Raw genomic sequence first — 20,895 nt, 5'->3', positions numbered from 1 at the left:
TCATTCTTTTCCCATTTACACATCATCATTGTGCTTATTGTCATTCTTTTCTCACTTACACATCATTGTGCTTATTGTCATTCTTTTCTTATTTACACATCATCATTGTGCTTATTGTCATTCTTTTCTCACTTACACATCATTGTGCTTATTGTCATTCTTTTCTCATTTACACTTCACCATTGTGCTTATTGTCATTCTTTTCTTATTTACACATCATCATTGTGCTTATTGTCATTCTTTTCTCACTTACACATAATTGTGCTTATTGTCATTCTTTTCTCACTTACACATCATTGTGCTTATTGTCTTTCTTTTCTTATTTACACATCATAATTGTGCTTATTGTCATTCTTTTCTTATTTACACATCATTGTGCTTATTGTCATTCTTTTCTTATTTACACATCATTGTGCTTATTGTCTTTCTTTTCTTATTTACACATCATAATTGTGCTTATTGTCATTCTTTTCTTATTTACACATAATTGTGCTTATTGTCATTCTTTTCTCACTTACACATCATTGTGCTTATTGTCATTCTTTTCTTATTTGCACATCATTGTGCTTATTTTCATTCTTTTCTCATTTACACTTCATTGTGCTTATTGTCATTCTTTTCTCACTTCAACATCATTGTGCTTATTGTCTTTCTTTTCTTATTTACACATCATAATTGTGCTTATTGTCATTCTTTTCTTATTTACACATCATAATTGTGCTTATTGTCATTCTTTTCTTATTTACACATCATTGTGCTTATTGTCATTCTTTTCTTATTTACACATCATTGTGCTTATTGTCATTCTTTTCTTATTTACACTTCATTGTGCTTATTGTCATTCTTTTCTTATTTACACTTCATTGTGCTTATTGTCATTCTTTTCTTATTTACACATCATTGTGCTTATTGTCATTCTTTTCTTATTTACACTTCATTGTGCTTATTGTCATTCTTTTCTTATTTACACATCATTGTGCTTATTGTCATTCTTTTCTTATTTACACATCATTGTGCTTATTGTCATTCTTTTCTCATTTACACTTCACCATTGTGCTTATTGTCATTCTTTTCTCACTTACACATCATTGTGCTTATTGTCATTCTTTTCTTATTTACACATCATAATTGTGCTTATTGTCATTCTTTTCTCATTTACACTTCATTGTGATTATTGTCATTCTTTTCTCACTAACACATCATTGTGCTTATTGTCATTCTTTTCTTATTTACACATCATAATTGTGCTTATTGTCATTCTTTTCTCATTTACACTTCACCATTGTGCTTATTGTCTTTCTTTTCTCATTTACACTTCACCATTGTGCTTATTGTCATTCTTTTCTTATTTACACATCATTGTGCTTATTGTCATTCTTTTCTCATTTACACTTCACCATTGTGCTTATTGTCATTCTTTTCTCATTTTCACTTCATTGTGCTTATTGTCATTCTTTTCTCACTTCCACATCATTGTGCTTATTGTCATTCTTTTCTCATTTACACTTCACCATTGTGCTTATTGTCATTCTTTTCTTATTTACACATCATTGTGCTTATTGTCATTCTTTTCTCATTTACACTTCATTGTGCTTATTGTCATTCTTTTCTCATTTACACATCATTGTGCTTATTGTCATTCTTTTCTCACTTCCACATCATTGTGCTTATTGTCATTATTTTCTTATTTACACTTCACCATTGTGCTTATTGTCATTCTTTTCTTATTTACACATCATTGTGCTTATTGTCATTCTTTTCTTATTTACACATCATTGTGCTTATTGTCATTCTTTTCTTATTTACACATCATTGTGCTTATTGTCTTTCTTTTCTCATTTACACATCATTGTGCTTATTGTCATTCTTTTCTCATTTACACTTCATTGTGCTTATTGTGATTCTTTTCTTATTTACACATCATTGTGCTTATTGTCTTTCTTTTCTCATTTACACTTCACCATTGTGCTAAATTGTCATTCTTTTCTTATTTACACATCATTGTGCTTATTGTCATTCTTTTCTCATTTACACTTCACCATTGTGCTTATTGTCATTCTTTTCTCATTTGCACATCATTGTGCTTATTGTCATTCTTTTCTCACTTCCACATCATTGTGCTTATTGTCATTCTTTTCTTATTTACACATCATTGTGCTTATTGTCATTCTTTTCTTATTTACACATCATTGTGCTTATTGTCTTTCTTTTCTCATTTACACTTCACCATTGTGCTTATTGTCATTCTTTTCTTATTTACACATCATTGTGCTTATTGTCATTCTTTTCTCATTTACACTTCACCATTGTGCTTATTGTCATTCTTTTCTCATTTGCACTTCATTGTGCTTATTGTCATTCTTTTCTTATTTACACTTCATTGTGCTTATTGTCATTCTTTTCTTATTTACACATCATTGTGCTTATTGTCATTCTTTTCTTATTTACACATCATTGTGCTTATTGTCATTCTTTTCTTATTTACACTTCATTGTGCTTATTGTCATTCTTTTCTTATTTACACATCATTGTGCTTATTGTCATTCTTTTCTTATTTACACATCATTGTGCTTATTGTCTTTCTTTTCTCATTTACACTTCACCATTGTGCTTATTGTCATTCTTTTCTTATTTACACATCATTGTGCTTATTGTCATTCTTTTCTCATTTCCACTTCATTGTGCTTATTGTCATTCTTTTCTTATTTACACATCATTGTGCTTATTGTCTTTCTTTTCTCATTTACACTTCACCATTGTGCTTATTGTCATTCTTTTCTTATTTACACATCATTGTGCTTATTGTCATTCTTTTCTCATTTGCACTTCACCATTGTGCTTATTGTCATTCTTTTCTCATTTACACATCATTGTGCTTATTGTCATTCTTTTCTCACTTCCACATCATTGTGCTTATTGTCATTCTTTTCTCATTTACACTTCACCATTGTGCTTATTGTCATTCTTTTCTTATTTACACATCATTGTGCTTATTGTCATTCTTTTCTCATTTACACTTCATTGTGCTTATTGTCATTCTTTTCTCATTTACACATCATTGTGCTTATTGTCATTCTTTTCTTATTTACACATCATTGTGCTTATTGTCATTCTTTTCTTATTTACACATCATCATTGTGCTTATTGTCTTTCTTTTCTCACACACATCATTGTGCTTATTGTCATTCTTTTCTTATTTACACATCATCATTGTGCTTATTGTCATTCTTTTCTCACTTACACATCAATGTGCTTATTGTCATTCTTTTCTTATTTACACATCATCATTGTGCTTATTGTCTTTCTTTTCTCACTTACACATCATCATTGTGCTTATTGTCATTCTTTTCTCACTTACACATCATTGTGCTTATTGTCATTATTTTCTTATTTACACATCATCATTGTGCTTATTGTCTTTCTTTTCTCACTTACACATCATTGTGCTTATTGTCATTCTTTTCTTATTTACACATCATCATTGTGCTTATTGTCATTCTTTTCTCACTTACACATCATTGTGCTTATTGTCATTCTTTTCTTATTTACACATCATCATTGTGCTTATTGTCTTTCTTTTCTCACTTACACATCATCATTGTGCGTATTGTCATTCTTTTCTCACTTACACATCATTGTGCTTATTGTCATTATTTTCTTATTTACACATCATCATTGTGCTTATTGTCATTCTTTTCTTATTTACACATCATCATTGTGCTTATTGTCTTTCTTTTCTCACTTACACATCATTGTGCTTATTGTCATTCTTTTCTTATTTACACATCATCATTGTGCTTATTGTCATTCTTTTCTCACTTACACATCATTGTGCTTATTGTCATTCTTTTCTTATTTACACATCATCATTGTGCTTATTGTCTTTCTTTTCTCACTTACACATCATCATTGTGCTTATTGTCATTCTTTTCTCATTTACACTTCATCATTGTGCTTATTGTCATTCTTTTCTTATTTACACATCATCATTGTGCTTATTGTCTTTCTTTTCTCACTTACACATCATCATTGTGCTTATTGTCATTCTTTTCTCATTTACACTTCATCATTGTGCTTATTGTCATTCTTTTCTTATTTACAGATCATCATTGTGCTGATTGTCTTTCTTTTCTTATTTACACATCATCATTGTGCTGATTGTCTTTCTTTTCTTATTTACACATCATCATTGTGCTTATTGTCATTCTTTTCTTATTTACACATCATCATTGTGCTTATTGTCTTTCTTTTCTTATTTACACTTCATCATTGTGCTTATTGTCATTCTTTTCTTATTTACACATCATCATTGTGCTTATTGTCTTTCTTTTCTCACTTACACATCATTGTGCTTATTGTCATTCTTTTCTTATTTACACATCATCATTGTGCTTATTGTCATTCTTTTCTCACTTACACATCATCATTGTGCTTATTGTCATTCTTTTCTCATTTACACTTCATCATTGTGCTTATTGTCATTCTTTTCTTATTTACACATCATTGTGCTTATTGTCATTCTTTTCTCATTTACACTTCATTGTGCTTATTGTCATTCTTTTCTCATTTACACATCATTGTGCTTATTGTCATTCTTTTCTCACTTCCACATCATTGTGCTTATTGTCATTCTTTTCTTATTTACACTTCACCATTGTGCTTATTGTCATTCTTTTCTTATTTACACTTCATTGTGCTTATTGTCATTCTTTTCTTATTTACACATCATTGTGCTTATTGTCATTCTTTTCTTATTTACACATCATTGTGCTTATTGTCATTCTTTTCTTATTTACACATCATTGTGCTTATTGTCATTCTTTTCTCATTTACACTTCACCATTGTGCTTATTGTCATTCTTTTCTCACTGATACATCATTGTGCTTATTGTCATTCTTTTCTTATTTGCACATCATAATTGTGCTTATTGTCATTCTTTTCTCATTTACACTTCATTGTGATTCTTGTCATTCTTCTCTCACTTACACATCATCATTGTGCTGATTGTCATTCTTTTCTTATTTACACATCATAATTGTGCTTATTGTCATTCTTTTCTCATTTACACTTCACCATTGTGCTTATTGTCTTTCTTTTCTCATTTACACTTCACCATTGTGCTTATTGTCATTCTTTTCTTATTTACACATCATTGTGCTTATTGTCATTCTTTTCTCATTTACACTTCACCATTGTGCTTATTGTCATTCTTTTCTCATTTACACTTCATTGTGCTTATTGTCATTCTTTTCTCACTTCCACATCATTGTGCTTATTGTCATTCGTTTCTCATTTACACTTCACCATCGTGCTTATTGTCATTCTTTTCTTATTTACACATCATTGTGCTTATTGTCATTCTTTTCTCATTTACACTTCATTGTGCTTATTGTCATTCTTTTCTCATTTACACATCATTGTGCTTATTGTCATTCTTTTCTCACTTCCACATCATTGTGCTTATTGTCATTCTTTTCTTATTTACACATCATTGTGCTTATTGTCATTCTTTTCTTATTTACACTTCATTGTGCTTATTGTCATTCTTTTCTTATTTACACATCATTGTGCTTATTGTCATTCTTTTCTTATTTACACATCATTGTGCTTATTGTCTTTCTTTTCTCATTTACACTTCACCATTGTGCTTATTGTCATTCTTTTCTTATTTACACATCATTGTGCTTGTTGTCATTCTTTTCTCATTTACACATCATTGTGCTTATTGTCGTTCTTTTCTCACTTCCACATCATTGTGCTTATTGTCATTCTTTTCTCATTTACACTTCACCATTGTGCTTATTGTCATTCTTTTCTTATTTACACATCATTGTGCTTATTGTCATTCTTTTCTCATTTGCACTTCATTGTGCTTATTGTCATTCTTTTCTCATTTACACATCATTGTGCTTATTGTCATTCTTTTCTTATTTACACATCATTGTGCTTATTGTCATTCTTTTCTTATTTACACATCATCATTGTGCTTATTGTCTTTCTTTTCTCACTTACACATCATTGTGCTTATTGTCATTCTTTTCTTATTTACACATCATCATTGTGCTTATTGTCATTCTTTTCTCACTTACACATCATTGTGCTTATTGTCATTCTTTTCTTATTTACACATCATCATTGTGCTTATTGTCTTTCTTTTCTCACTTACACATCATCATTGTGCTTATTGTCATTCTTTTCTCACTTACACATCATTGTGCTTATTGTCATTCTTTTCTTATTTACACATCATTATTGTGCTTATTGTCTTTCTTTTCTCACTTACACATCATTGTGCTTATTGTCATTCTTTTCTTATTTACACATCATCATTGTGCTTATTGTCATTCTTTTCTCACTTACACATCATTGTGCTTATTGTCATTCTTTTCTTATTTACACATCATCATTGTGCTTATTGTCTTTCTTTTCTCACTTACACATCATCATTGTGCTTATTGTCATTCTTTTCTCACTTACACATCATTGTGCTTATTGTCATTATTTTCTTATTTGCACATCATCATTGTGCTTATTGTCATTCTTTTCTTATTTACACATCATCATTGTGCTTATTGTCTTTCTTTTCTCACTTACACATCATTGTGCTTATTGTCATTCTTTTCTTATTTACACATCATCATTGTGCTTATTGTCATTCTTTTCTCACTTACACATCATTGTGCTTATTGTCATTCTTTTCTTATTTACACATCATCATTGTGCTTATTGTCTTTCTTTTCTCACTTACACATCATCATTGTGCTTATTGTCATTCTTTTCTCATTTACACTTCATCATTGTGCTTATTGTCATTCTTTTCTTATTTACACATCATCATTGTGCTTATTGTCTTTCTTTTCTCACTTACACATCATCATTGTGCTTATTGTCATTCTTTTCTCATTTACACTTCATCATTGTGCTTATTGTCATTCTTTTCTTATTTACACATCATCATTGTGCTGATTGTCTTTCTTTTCTTATTTACACATCATCATTGTGCTGATTGTCTTTCTTTTCTTATTTACACATCATCATTGTGCTTATTGTCATTCTTTTCTTATTTACACATCATCATTGTGCTTATTGTCTTTCTTTTCTCATTTACACTTCATCATTGTGCTTATTGTCATTCTTTTCTCATTTACACATCATCATTGTGCTTATTGTCATTCTTTTCTCATTTACACATCATCATTGTGCTTATTGTCATTATTTTCTTATTTACACATCATCATTGTGCTTATTGTCATTCTTTTCTCACTTACACATCATCATTGTGCTGATTGTCATTCTTTTCTTATTTAAACATCATCATTGTGCTTATTGTCTTTCTTTTCTTATTTACACATCATCATTGTGCTTATTGTCATTCTTTTCTCACTTACACATCCTCATTGTGCTTATTGTCTTTCTTTTCTCACTTACACATCATCATTGTGCTTATTGTCATTCTTTTCTTATTTACACATCATCATTGTGCTTATTGTCTTTCTTTTCTCACTTACACATCATCATTGTGCTTATTGTCATTCTTTTCTTATTTACACATCATCATTGTGCTTATTGTCATTCTTTTCTTATTTACACATCATTGTGCTTATTGTCATTCTTTTCTCATTTACACTTCATTGTGCTTATTGTCATTATTTTCTCATTTACACATCATTGTGCTTATTGTCATTCTTTTCACACTTCCACATCATTGTGCTTATTGTCATTCTTTTCTTATTTACACTTCACCATTGTGCTTATTGTCATTCTTTTCTTATTTACACTTCATTGTGCTTATTGTCATTCTTTTCTTATTTACACATCATTGTGCTTATTGTCATTCTTTTCTTATTTACACATCATTGTGCTTATTGTCATTCTTTTCTTATTTACACATCATTGTGCTTATTGTCATTCTTTTCTCATTTACACTTCACCATTGTGCTTTTTGTCATTCTTTTCTCACTTATACATCATTGTGCTTATTGTCATTCTTTTCTTATTTACACATCATAATTGTGCTTATTGTCATTCTTTTCTCATTTACACTTCATTGTGATTCTTGTCATTCTTTTCTCACTTACACATCATTGTGCTTATTGTCATTCTTTTCTTATTTACACATCATAATTGTGCTTATTGTCATTCTTTTCTCATTTACACTTCACCATTGTGCTTATTGTCTTTCTTTTCTCATTTACACTTCACCATTGTGCTTATTGTCATTCTTTTCTTATTTACACATCATTGTGCTTATTGTCATTCTTTTCTCATTTACACTTCACCATTGTGCTTATTGTCATTCTTTTCTCATTTACACTTCATTGTGCTTATTGTCATTCTTTTCTCACTTCCACATCATTGTGCTTATTGTCATTCGTTTCTCATTTACACTTCACCATCGTGCTTATTGTCATTCTTTTCTTATTTACACATCATTGTGCTTATTGTCATTCTTTTCTCATTTACACTTCATTGTGCTTATTGTCATTCTTTTCTTATTTACACATCATTGTGGTTATTGTCATTCTTTTCTCACTTCCACATCATTGTGCTTATTGTCATTCTTTTCTTATTTACACTTCACCATTGTGCTTATTGTCATTCTTTTCTTATTTACACATCATTGTGCTTATTGTCATTCTTTTCTTATTTACACATCATTGTGCTTATTGTCATTCTTTTCTCATTTACACTTCATTGTGCTTATTGTCATTCTTTTCTCATTTACACATCATTGTGCTTATTGTCATTCTTTTCTCACTTCCACATCATTGTGCTTATTGTCATTCTTTTCTCATTTACACATCATTGTGCTTATTGTCATTCTTTTCTCACTTCCACATCATTGTGCTTATTGTCATTCTTTTCTTATTTACACATCATTGTGCTTATTGTCATTCTTTTCTTATTTACACTTCATTGTGCTTATTGTCATTCTTTTCTTATTTACACATCATTGTGCTTATTGTCATTCTTTTCTTATTTACACATCATTGTGCTTATTGTCTTTCTTTTCTCATTTACACTTCACCATTGTGCTTATTGTCATTCTTTTCTTATTTACACATCATTGTGCTTGTTGTCATTCTTTTCTCATTTACACATCATTGTGCTTATTGTCATTCTTTTCTCACTTCCACATCATTGTGCTTATTGTCATTCTTTTCTCATTTACACTTCACCATTGTGCTTATTGTCATTCTTTTCTTATTTACACATCATTGTGCTTATTGTCATTCTTTTCTCATTTACACTTCATTGTGCTTATTGTCATTCTTTTCTCATTTACACATCATTGTGCTTATTGTCATTCTTTTCTTATTTACACATCATTGTGCTTATTGTCATTCTTTTCTTATTTACACATCATCATTGTGCTTATTGTCTTTCTTTTCTCACTTACACATCATTGTGCTTATTGTCATTCTTTTCTTATTTACACATCATCATTGTGCTTATTGTCATTCTTTTCTCACTTACACATCATTGTGCTTATTGTCATTCTTTTCTTATTTACACATCATCATTGTGCTTATTGTCTTTCTTTTCTCACTTACACATCATCATTGTGCTTATTGTCATTCTTTTCTCACTTACACATCATTGTGCTTATTGTCATTCTTTTCTTATTTACACATCATCATTGTGCTTATTGTCTTTCTTTTCTCACTTTCACATCATTGTGCTTATTGTCATTCTTTTCTTATTTACACATCATCATTGTGCTTATTGTCATTCTTTTCTCACTTACACATCATTGTGCTTATTGTCATTCTTTTCTTATTTACACATCATCATTGTGCTTATTCTCTTTCTTTTCTCACTTACACATCATCATTGTGCTTATTGTCATTCTTTTCTCACTTACACATCCTCATTGTGCTTATTGTCTTTCTTTTCTCACTTACACATCATCATTGTGCTTATTGTCATTCTTTTCTTATTTACACATCATCATTGTGCTTATTGTCATTCTTTTCTTATTTACACATCATTGTGCTTATTGTCATTCTTTTCTCATTTACACTTCATTGTGCTTATTGTCATTCTTTTCTCATTTACACATCATTGTGCTTATTGTCATTCTTTTCTCACTTCCACATCATTGTGCTTATTGTCATTCTTTTCTTATTTACACTTCACCATTGTGCTTATTGTCATTCTTTTCTTATTTACACATCATTGTGCTTATTGTCATTCTTTTCTCACTTCCACTTCATTGTGCTTATTGTCATTCTTTTCTTATTTACACATCATTGTGCTTATTGTCATTCTTTTCTTATTTACACATCATTGTGCTTATTGTCATTCTTTTCTCATTTACACTTCACCATTGTGCTTTTTGTCATTCTTTTCTCACTTATACATCATTGTGCTTATTGTCATTCTTTTCTTATTTACACATCATTGTGCTTATTGTCATTCTTTTCTCATTTACACTTCATTGTGCTTATTGTCATTCTTTTCTTATTTACACATCATTGTGGTTATTGTCATTCTTTTCTCACTTCCACATCATTGTGCTTATTGTCATTCTTTTCTTATTTACACTTCACCATTGTGCTTATTGTCATTCTTTTCTTATTTACACATCATTGTGCTTATTGTCCTTCTTTTCTTATTTACACATCATTGTGCTTATTGTCATTCTTTTCTCATTTACACTTCATTGTGCTTATTGTCATTCTTTTCTCATTTACACTTCATTGTGCTTATTGTCATTCTTTTCTTATTTACACATCATTGTGCTTATTGTCATTCTTTTCTTATTTACACATCATTGTGCTTATTGTCATTCTTTTCTTATTTACACATCATTGTGCTTATTGTCATTCTTTTCTTATTTACACATCATTGTGCTTATTGTCATTCTTTTCTTATTTACACTTCATTGTGCTTATTGTCATTCTTTTCTTATTTACACATCATTGTGCTTATTGTCATTCTTTTCTTATTTACACATCATTGTGCTTATTGTCTTTCTTTTCTCATTTACACTTCACCATTGTGCTTATTGTCATTCTTTTCTTATTTACACATCATTGTGCTTGTTGTCATTCTTTTCTCATTTACACATCATTGTGCTTATTGTCATTCTTTTCTCACTTCCACATCATTGTGCTTATTGTCATTCTTTTCTCATTTACACTTCACCATTGTGCTTATTGTCATTCTTTTCTTATTTACACATCATTGTGCTTATTGTCATTCTTTTCTCATTTACACTTCATTGTGCTTATTGTCATTCTTTTCTCATTTACACATCATTGTGCTTATTGTCATTCTTTTCTTATTTACACATCATTGTGCTTATTGTCATTCTTTTCTTATTTACACATCATCATTGTGCTTATTGTCTTTCTTTTCTCACTTACACATCATTGTGCTTATTGTCATTCTTTTCTTATTTACACATCATCATTGTGCTTATTGTCATTCTTTTCTCACTTACACATCATTGTGCTTATTGTCATTCTTTTCTTATTTACACATCATCATTGTGCTTATTGTCTTTCTTTTCTCACTTACACATCATCATTGTGCTTATTGTCATTCTTTTCTCACTTACACATCATTGTGCTTATTGTCATTCTTTTCTTATTTACACATCATCATTGTGCTTATTGTCTTTCTTTTCTCACTTACACATCATTGTGCTTATTGTCATTCTTTTCTTATTTACACATCATCATTGTGCTTATTGTCATTCTTTTCTCACTTACACATCATTGTGCTTATTGTCATTCTTTTCTTATTTACACATCATCATTGTGCTTATTGTCATTCTTTTCTCACTTACACATCATTGTGCTTATTGTCATTCTTTTCTTATTTACACATCATCATTGTGCTTATTGTCTTTCTTTTCTCACTTACACATCATTGTGCTTATTGTCATTCTTTTCTTATTTACACATCATCATTGTGCTTATTGTCATTCTTTTCTCACTTACACATCATTGTGCTTATTGTCATTCTTTTCTCATTTACACATCATCATTGTGCTTATTGTCATTCTTTTCTCATTTACACATCATTGTGCTTATTGTCATTCTTTTCTCACTTCCACATCATTGTGCTTATTGTCATTCTTTTCTTATTTACACTTCACCATTGTGCTTATTGTCATTCTTTTCTTATTTACACATCATTGTGCTTATTGTCATTCTTTTCTCACTTCCACTTCATTGTGCTTATTGTCATTCTTTTCTTATTTACACATCATTGTGCTTATTGTCATTCTTTTCTTATTTACACATCATTGTGCTTATTGTCATTCTTTTCTCATTTACACTTCACCATTGTGCTTTTTGTCATTCTTTTCTCACTTATACATCATTGTGCTTATTGTCATTCTTTTCTTATTTACACATCATTGTGCTTATTGTCATTCTTTTCTCATTTACACTTCATTTTGCTTATTGTCATTCTTTTCTTATTTACACATCATTGTGGTTATTGTCATTCTTTTCTCACTTCCACATCATTGTGCTTATTGTCATTCTTTTCTTATTTACACTTCACCATTGTGCTTATTGTCATTCTTTTCTTATTTACACATCATTGTGCTTATTGTTATTCTTTTCTTATTTACACATCATTGTGCTTATTGTCATTCTTTTCTCATTTACACTTCATTGTGCTTATTGTCATTCTTTTCTCATTTACACATCATTGTGCTTATTGTCATTCTTTTCTCACTTCCACATCATTGTGCTTATTGTCATTCTTTTCTTATTTACACTTCACCATTGTGCTTATTGTCATTCTTTTCTGATTTACACTTCATTGTGCTTATTGTCATTCTTTTCTTATTTACACATCATTGTGCTTATTGTCATTCTTTTCTTATTTACACATCATTGTGCTTATTGTCATTCTTTTCTTATTTACACATTATTGTGCTTATTGTCATTCTTTTCTCATTTACACTTCACCATTGTGCTTTTTGTCATTCTTTTCTCACTTATACATCATTGTGCTTATTGTCATTCTTTTCTTATTTACACATCATAATTGTGCTTATTGTCATTCTTTTCTCATTTACACTTCATTGTGATTCTTGTCATTCTTTTCTCACTTGCACATCATTGTGCTTATTGTCATTCTTTTCTTATTTACACATCATAATTGTGCTTATTGTCATTCTTTTCTCATTTACACTTCACCATTGTGCTTATTTTCTTTCTTTTCTCATTTACACTTCACCATTGTGCTTATTGTCATTCTTTTCTTATTTACACATCATTGTGCTTATTGTCATTCTTTTCTCATTTACACTTCACCATTGTGCTTATTGTCATTCTTTTCTCATTTACACTTCATTGTGCTTATTGTCATTCTTTTCTCACTTCCACATCATTGTGCTTATTGTCATTCGTTTCTCATTTACACTTCACCATCGTGCTTATTGTCATTCTTTTCTTATTTACACATCATTGTGCTTATTGTCATTCTTTTCTCATTTACACTTCATTGTGCTTATTGTCATTCTTTTCTTATTTACACATCATTGTGCTTATTGTCATTCTTTTCTCACTTCCACATCATTGTGCTTATTGTCATTCTTTTCTTATTTACACTTCACCATTGTGCTTATTGTCATTCTTTTCTTATTTACACATCATTGTGCTTATTGTCATTCTTTTCTTATTTACACTTCATTGTGCTTATTGTCATTCTTTTCTTATTTACACATCATTGTGCTTATTGTCATTCTTTTCTTATTTACACATCATTGTGCTTATTGTCTTTCTTTTCTCATTTACACTTCACCATTGTGCTTATTGTCATTCTTTTCTTATTTACACATCATTGTGCTTGTTGTCATTCTTTTCTCATTTACACTTCATTGTGCTTATTGTCATTCTTTTCTTATTTACACATCATTGTGCTTTTTGTCTTTCTTTTCTCATTTACACTTCACCATTGTGCTTATTGTCATTCTTTTCTTATTTCCACATCATTGTGCTTATTGTCATTCTTTTCTCATTTACACTTCACCATTGTGCTTATTGTCATTCTTTTCTCATTTACACATCATTGTGCTAATGTCATTCTTTTCTCACTTCCACATCATTGTGCTTATTGTCATTCTTTTCTCATTTACACTTCACCATTGTGCTTATTGTCATTCTTTTCTTATTTACACATCATTGTGCTTATTGTCATTCTTTTCTCATTTACACTTCATTGTGCTTATTGTCATTCTTTTCTCATTTGCACATCATTGTGCTTATTGTCATTCTTTTCTTATTTACACATCATTGTGCTTATTGTTATTCTTTTCTTATTTACACATCATCATTGTGCTTATTGTCTTTCTTTTCTCACTTACACATCATTGTGCTTATTGTCATTCTTTTCTTATTTACACATCATCATTGTGCTTATTGTCATTCTTTCCTTATTTACACATCATCATTGTGCTTATTGTCTTTCTTTTCTCACTTACACATCATCATTGTGCTTATTGTCATTCTTTTCTTATTTACACATAATCATTGTGCTTATTGTCATTCTTTTCTTATTTACACATCATTGTGCTTATTGTCATTCTTTTCTCATTTACACTTCATTGTGCTTATTGTCATTCTTTTCTCATTTACACATCATTGTGCTTATTGTCATTCTTTTCTCACTTCCACATCATTGTGCTTATTGTCATTCTTTTCTTATTTACACATCATCATTGTGCTTATTGTCATTCTTTTCTCACTTACACATCATTGTGCTTATTGTCATTCTTTTCTTATTTACACATCATCATTGTGCTTATTGTCTTTCTTTTCTCACTTACACATCATCATTGTGCTTATTGTCATTCTTTTCTCACTTACACATCATTGTGCTTATTGTCATTCTTTTCTTATTTACACATCATCATTGTGCTTATTGTCTTTCTTTTCTCACTTACACATCATCATTGTGCTTATTGTCATTCTTTTCTCACTTACACATCATTGTGCTTATTGTCATTATTTTCTTATTTACACATCATCATTGTGCTTATTGTCTTTCTTTTCTCACTTACACATCATCATTGTGCTTATTGTCATTCTTTTCTCACTTACACATCATTGTGCTTATTGTCATTATTTTCTTATTTACACATCATCATTGTGCTTATTGTCATTCTTTTCTTATTTACACATCATCATTGTGCTTATTGTCTTTCTTTTCTCACTTACACATCATTGTGCTTATTGTTATTCTTTTCTTATTTACACATCATCATTGTGCTTATTGTCTTTCTTTTCTCACTTACACATCATCATTGTGCTTATTGTCATTCTTTTCTCATTTACACTTCATCATTGTGCTTATTGTCATTCTTTTCTTATTTACACATCATCATTGTGCTTATTGTCGTTCTTTTCTCACTTACACATGATCATTGTGCTTATTGTCATTCTTTTCTCATTTACTCTTCATCATTGTGCTTATTGTCAATCTTTTCTTATTTACACATCATCATTGTGCTGATTGTCTTTCTTTTCTTATTTACACATCATCATTGTGCTTATTGTCATTCTTTTCTTATTTACACATCATCATTGTGCTTATTGTCTTTCTTTTCCTATTTACACTTCATCATTGTGCTTATTGTCATTCTTTTCTTATTTACACATCATCATTGTGCTTATTGTCTTTCTTTTCTCACTTACACATCATTGTGCTTATTGTCATTCTTTTCTTATTTACACATCATCATTGTGCTTATTGTCATTCTTTTCTCACTTACACATCATCATTGTGCTTATTGTCATTCTTTTCTCATTTACACTTCATCATTGTGCTTATTGTCATTCTTTTCTCATTTACACATCATCATTGTGCTTATTGTCATTCTTTTCTTATTTACACATCATCATTGTGCTTATTGTCATTATTTTCTCACTTACACATCATCATTTTGCTTATTGTCATTCTTTTCTCATTTACACTTCATCATTGTGCTTATTGTCATTCTTTTCTCATTTACACATCATCATTGTGCTTATTGTCATTCTTTTCTTATTTACACATCATCATTGTGCTTATTGTCATTCTTTTCTCACTTACACATCATCATTGTGCTGATTGTCATTCTTTTCTTATTTACACATCATCATTGTGCTTATTGTCTTTCTTTTCTTATTTACACATCATCATTGTGCTTATTGTCATTCTTTTCTCACTTACACATCATCATTGTGCTTGTTGTCATTCTTTTCTTATTTACACATCATCATTGTGCTTATTGTCATTCTTTTCTTATTTACACATCATCATTGTGCTTATTGCATTCTTTTCTTATTTACACATCATCATTGTGCTTATTGTCTTTCTTTTCTTATTTACACATCATCATTGTGCTTATTGTCATTCTTTTCCCACTTACACATCATCATTGTGCTTATTGTCATTCTTTTCTCACTTACACATCATCATTGTGCTTATTGTCATTCTTTCCTTATTTACACATCATCATTGTGCTTATTGTCTTTCTTTTCTCACTTACACATCATCATTGTGCTTATTGTCATTCTTTTCTTATTTACACATAATCATTGTGCTTATTGTCATTCTTTTCTTATTTACACATCATTGTGCTTATTGTCATTCTTTTCTCATTTACACTTCATTGTGCTTATTGTCATTCTTTTCTCATTTACACATCATTGTGCTTATTGTCATTCTTTTCTCACTTCCACATCATTGTGCTTATTGTCATTCTTTTCTTATTTACACTTCACCATTGTGCTTATTGTCATTCTTTTCTTATTTACACTTCATTGTGCTTATTGTCATTCTTTTCTTATTTACACATCATTGTGCTTATTGTCATTCTTTTCTTATTTACACATCATTGTGCTTATTGTCATTCTTTTCTTATTTACACATCATTGTGCTTATTGTCATTCTTTTCTCATTTACACTTCACCATTGTGCTTATTGTCATTCTTTTCTCACTTATACATCATTGTGCTTATTGTCATTCTTTTCTTATTTACACATCATAATTGTGCTTATTGTCATTCTTTTCTCATTTACACTTCATTGTGATTCTTGTCATTCTTTTCTCACTTACACATCATTGTGCTTATTGTCATTCTTTTCTTATTTACACATCATAATTGTGCTTATTGTCTTTCTTTTCTCATTTACACTTCACCACTGTGCTTATTGTCATTCTTTTCTTATTTACACATCATTGTGCTTATTGTCATTCTTTTCTCATTTACACTTCACCATTGTGCTTATTGTCATTCTTTTCTCATTTACACTTCATTGTGCTTATTGTCATTCTTTTCTCATTTACACTTCATTGTGCTTATTGTCATTCTTTTTCACTTCCACATCATTGTGCTTATTGTCATTCGTTTCTCATTTACACTTCACCATCGTGCTTATTGTCATTCTTTTCTTATTTACACATCATTGTGCTTATTGTCATTCTTTTCTCATTTACACTTCATTGTGCTTATTGTCATTCTTTTCTCATTTACACATCATTGTGCTTATTGTCATTCTTTTCTCACTGCCACATCATTGTGCTTATTGTCATTCTTTTCTTATTTACACTTCACCATTGTGCTTATTGTCATTCTTTTCTTATTTACACATCATTGTGCTTATTGTCATTCTTTTCTCACTTCCACTTCATTGTGCTTATTGTCATTCTTTTCTTATTTACACATCATTGTGCTTATTGTCATTCTTTTCTTATTTACACATCACTGTGCTTATTGTCATTCTTTTCTCATTTACACTTCACCATTGTGCTTTTTGTCATTCTTTTCTCACTTATACATCATTGTGCTTATTGTCATTCTTTTCTTATTTACACATCATTGTGCTTATTGTCATTCTTTTCTCATTTACACTTAATTGTGCTTATTGTCATTCTTTTCTTATTTACACATCATTGTGGTTATTGTCATTCTTTTCTCACTTCCACATCATTGTGCTTATTGTCATTCTTTTCTTATTTACACTTCACCATTGTGCTTATTGTCATTCTTTTCTTATTTACACATCATTGTGCTTATTGTCATTCTTTTCTTATTTACACATCATTGTGCTTATTGTCATTCTTTTCTCATTTACACTTCATTGTGCTTATTGTCATTCTTTTCTCATTTACACATCATTGTGCTTATTGTCATTCTTTTCTCACTTCCACATCATTGTGCTTATTGTCATTCTTTTCTTATTTACACTTCACCATTGTGCTTATTGTCATTCTTTTCTGATTTACACTTCATTGTGCTTATTGTCATTCTTTTCTTATTTACACATCATTGTGCTTATTGTCATTCTTTTCTTATTTACACATCATTGTGCTTATTGTCATTCTTTTCTTATTTACACATTATTGTGCTTATTGTCATTCTTTTCTCATTTACACTTCACCATTGTGCTTTTTGTCATTCTTTTCTCACTTATACATCATTGTGCTTATTGTCATTCTTTTCTTATTTACACATCATAATTGTGCTTATTGTCATTCTTTTCTCATTTACACTTCATTGTGATTCTTGTCATTCTTTTCTCACTTGCACATCATTGTGCTTATTGTTATTCTTTTCTTATTTACACATCATCATTGTGCTTATTGTCTTTCTTTTCTCACTTACACATCATCATTGTGCTTATTGTCATTCTTTTCTCATTTACACTTCATCATTGTGCTTATTGTCATTCTTTTCTTATTTACACATCATCATTGTGCTTATTGTCGTTCTTTTCTCACTTACACATGATCATTGTGCTTATTGTCATTCTTTTCTCATTTACTCTTCATCATTGTGCTTATTGTCAATCTTTTCTTATTTACACATCATCATTGTGCTGATTGTCTTTCTTTTCTTATTTACACATCATCATTGTGCTTATTGTCATTCTTTTCTTATTTACACATCATCATTGTGCTTATTGTCTTTCTTTTCCTATTTACACTTCATCATTGTGCTTATTGTCATTCTTTTCTTATTTACACATCATCATTGTGCTTATTGTCTTTCTTTTCTCACTTACACATCATTGTGCTTATTGTCATTCTTTTCTTATTTACACATCATCATTGTGCTTATTGTCATTCTTTTCTCACTTACACATCATCATTGTGCTTATTGTCATTCTTTTCTCATTTACACTTCATCATTGTGCTTATTGTCATTCTTTTCTCATTTACACATCATCATTGTGCTTATTGTCATTCTTTTCTTATTTACACATCATCATTGTGCTTATTGTCATTATTTTCTCACTTACACATCATCATTTTGCTTATTGTCATTCTTTTCTCATTTACACTTCATCATTGTGCTTATTGTCATTCTTTTCTCATTTACACATCATCATTGTGCTTATTGTCATTCTTTTCTTATTTACACATCATCATTGTGCTTATTGTCATTCTTTTCTCACTTACACATCATCATTGTGCTGATTGTCATTCTTTTCTTATTTACACATCATCATTGTGCTTATTGTCTTTCTTTTCTTATTTACACATCATCATTGTGCTTATTGTCATTCTTTTCTCACTTACACATCATCATTGTGCTTGTTGTCATTCTTTTCTTATTTACACATCATCATTGTGCTTATTGTCATTCTTTTCTTATTTACACATCATCATTGTGCTTATTGCATTCTTTTCTTATTTACACATCATCATTGTGCTTATTGTCTTTCTTTTCTTATTTACACATCATCATTGTGCTTATTGTCATTCTTTTCCCACTTACACATCATCATTGTGCTTATTGTCATTCTTTTCTCACTTACACATCATCATTGTGCTTATTGTCATTCTTTCCTTATTTACACATCATCATTGTGCTTATTGTCTTTCTTTTCTCACTTACACATCATCATTGTGCTTATTGTCATTCTTTTCTTATTTACACATAATCATTGTGCTTATTGTCATTCTTTTCTTATTTACACATCATTGTGCTTATTGTCATTCTTTTCTCATTTACACTTCATTGTGCTTATTGTCATTCTTTTCTCATTTACACATCATTGTGCTTATTGTCATTCTTTTCTCACTTCCACATCATTGTGCTTATTGTCATTCTTTTCTTATTTACACTTCACCATTGTGCTTATTGTCATTCTTTTCTTATTTACACTTCATTGTGCTTATTGTCATTCTTTTCTTATTTACACATCATTGTGCTTATTGTCATTCTTTTCTTATTTACACATCATTGTGCTTATTGTCATTCTTTTCTTATTTACATATCATTGTGCTTATTGTCATTCTTTTCTCATTTACACTTCATTGTGCTTATTGTCATTCTTTTCTTATTTACACATCATTGTGGTTATTGTCATTCTTTTCTCACTTCCACATCATTGTGCTTATTGTCATTCTTTTCTTATTTACACTTCACCATTGTGCTTATTGTCATTCTTTTCTTATTTACACATCATTGTGCTTATTGTTATTCTTTTCTTATTTACACATCATTGTGCTTATTGTCATTCTTTTCTCATTTACACTTCATTGTGCTTATTGTCATTCTTTTCTCATTTACACATCATTGTGCTTATTGTCATTCTTTTCTCACTTCCACATCATTGTGCTTATTGTCATTCTTTTCTTATTTACACTTCACCATTGTGCTTATTGTCATTCTTTTCTGATTTACACTTCATTGTGCTTATTGTCATTCTTTTCTTATTTACACATCATTGTGCTTATTGTCATTCTTTTCTTATTTACACATCATTGTGCTTATTGTCATTCTTTTCTTATTTACACATTATTGTGCTTATTGTCATTCTTTTCTCATTTACACTTCACCATTGTGCTTTTTGTCATTCTTTTCTCACTTATACATCATTGTGCTTATTGTCATTCTTTTCTTATTTACACATCATAATTGTGCTTATTG

The 20,895-nt window shown here is 29.7% G+C and overlaps 1 protein-coding gene across 2 annotated transcripts in view; it reads left to right on the top strand.

Moving 5' to 3' along the window:
* Nucleotides 1-20,895, top strand: part of LOC137426659 (large neutral amino acids transporter small subunit 2-like) — an 803,798-nt gene that overhangs the window by 703,492 nt on the left and 79,411 nt on the right. The gene's annotated exons all lie outside the window — the stretch shown is intronic.

This window comes from Myxine glutinosa, chromosome 5 (assembly GCF_964187855.1).
Source record: "Myxine glutinosa chromosome 5, kmMyxGlut1.1, whole genome shotgun sequence".
Lineage (NCBI taxonomy): Eukaryota > Metazoa > Chordata > Myxini > Myxiniformes > Myxinidae > Myxine > Myxine glutinosa.
The sequence above is the reverse complement of the archived record's forward strand: the minus strand, read 5'-3'. Positions and strand labels throughout refer to the sequence as shown.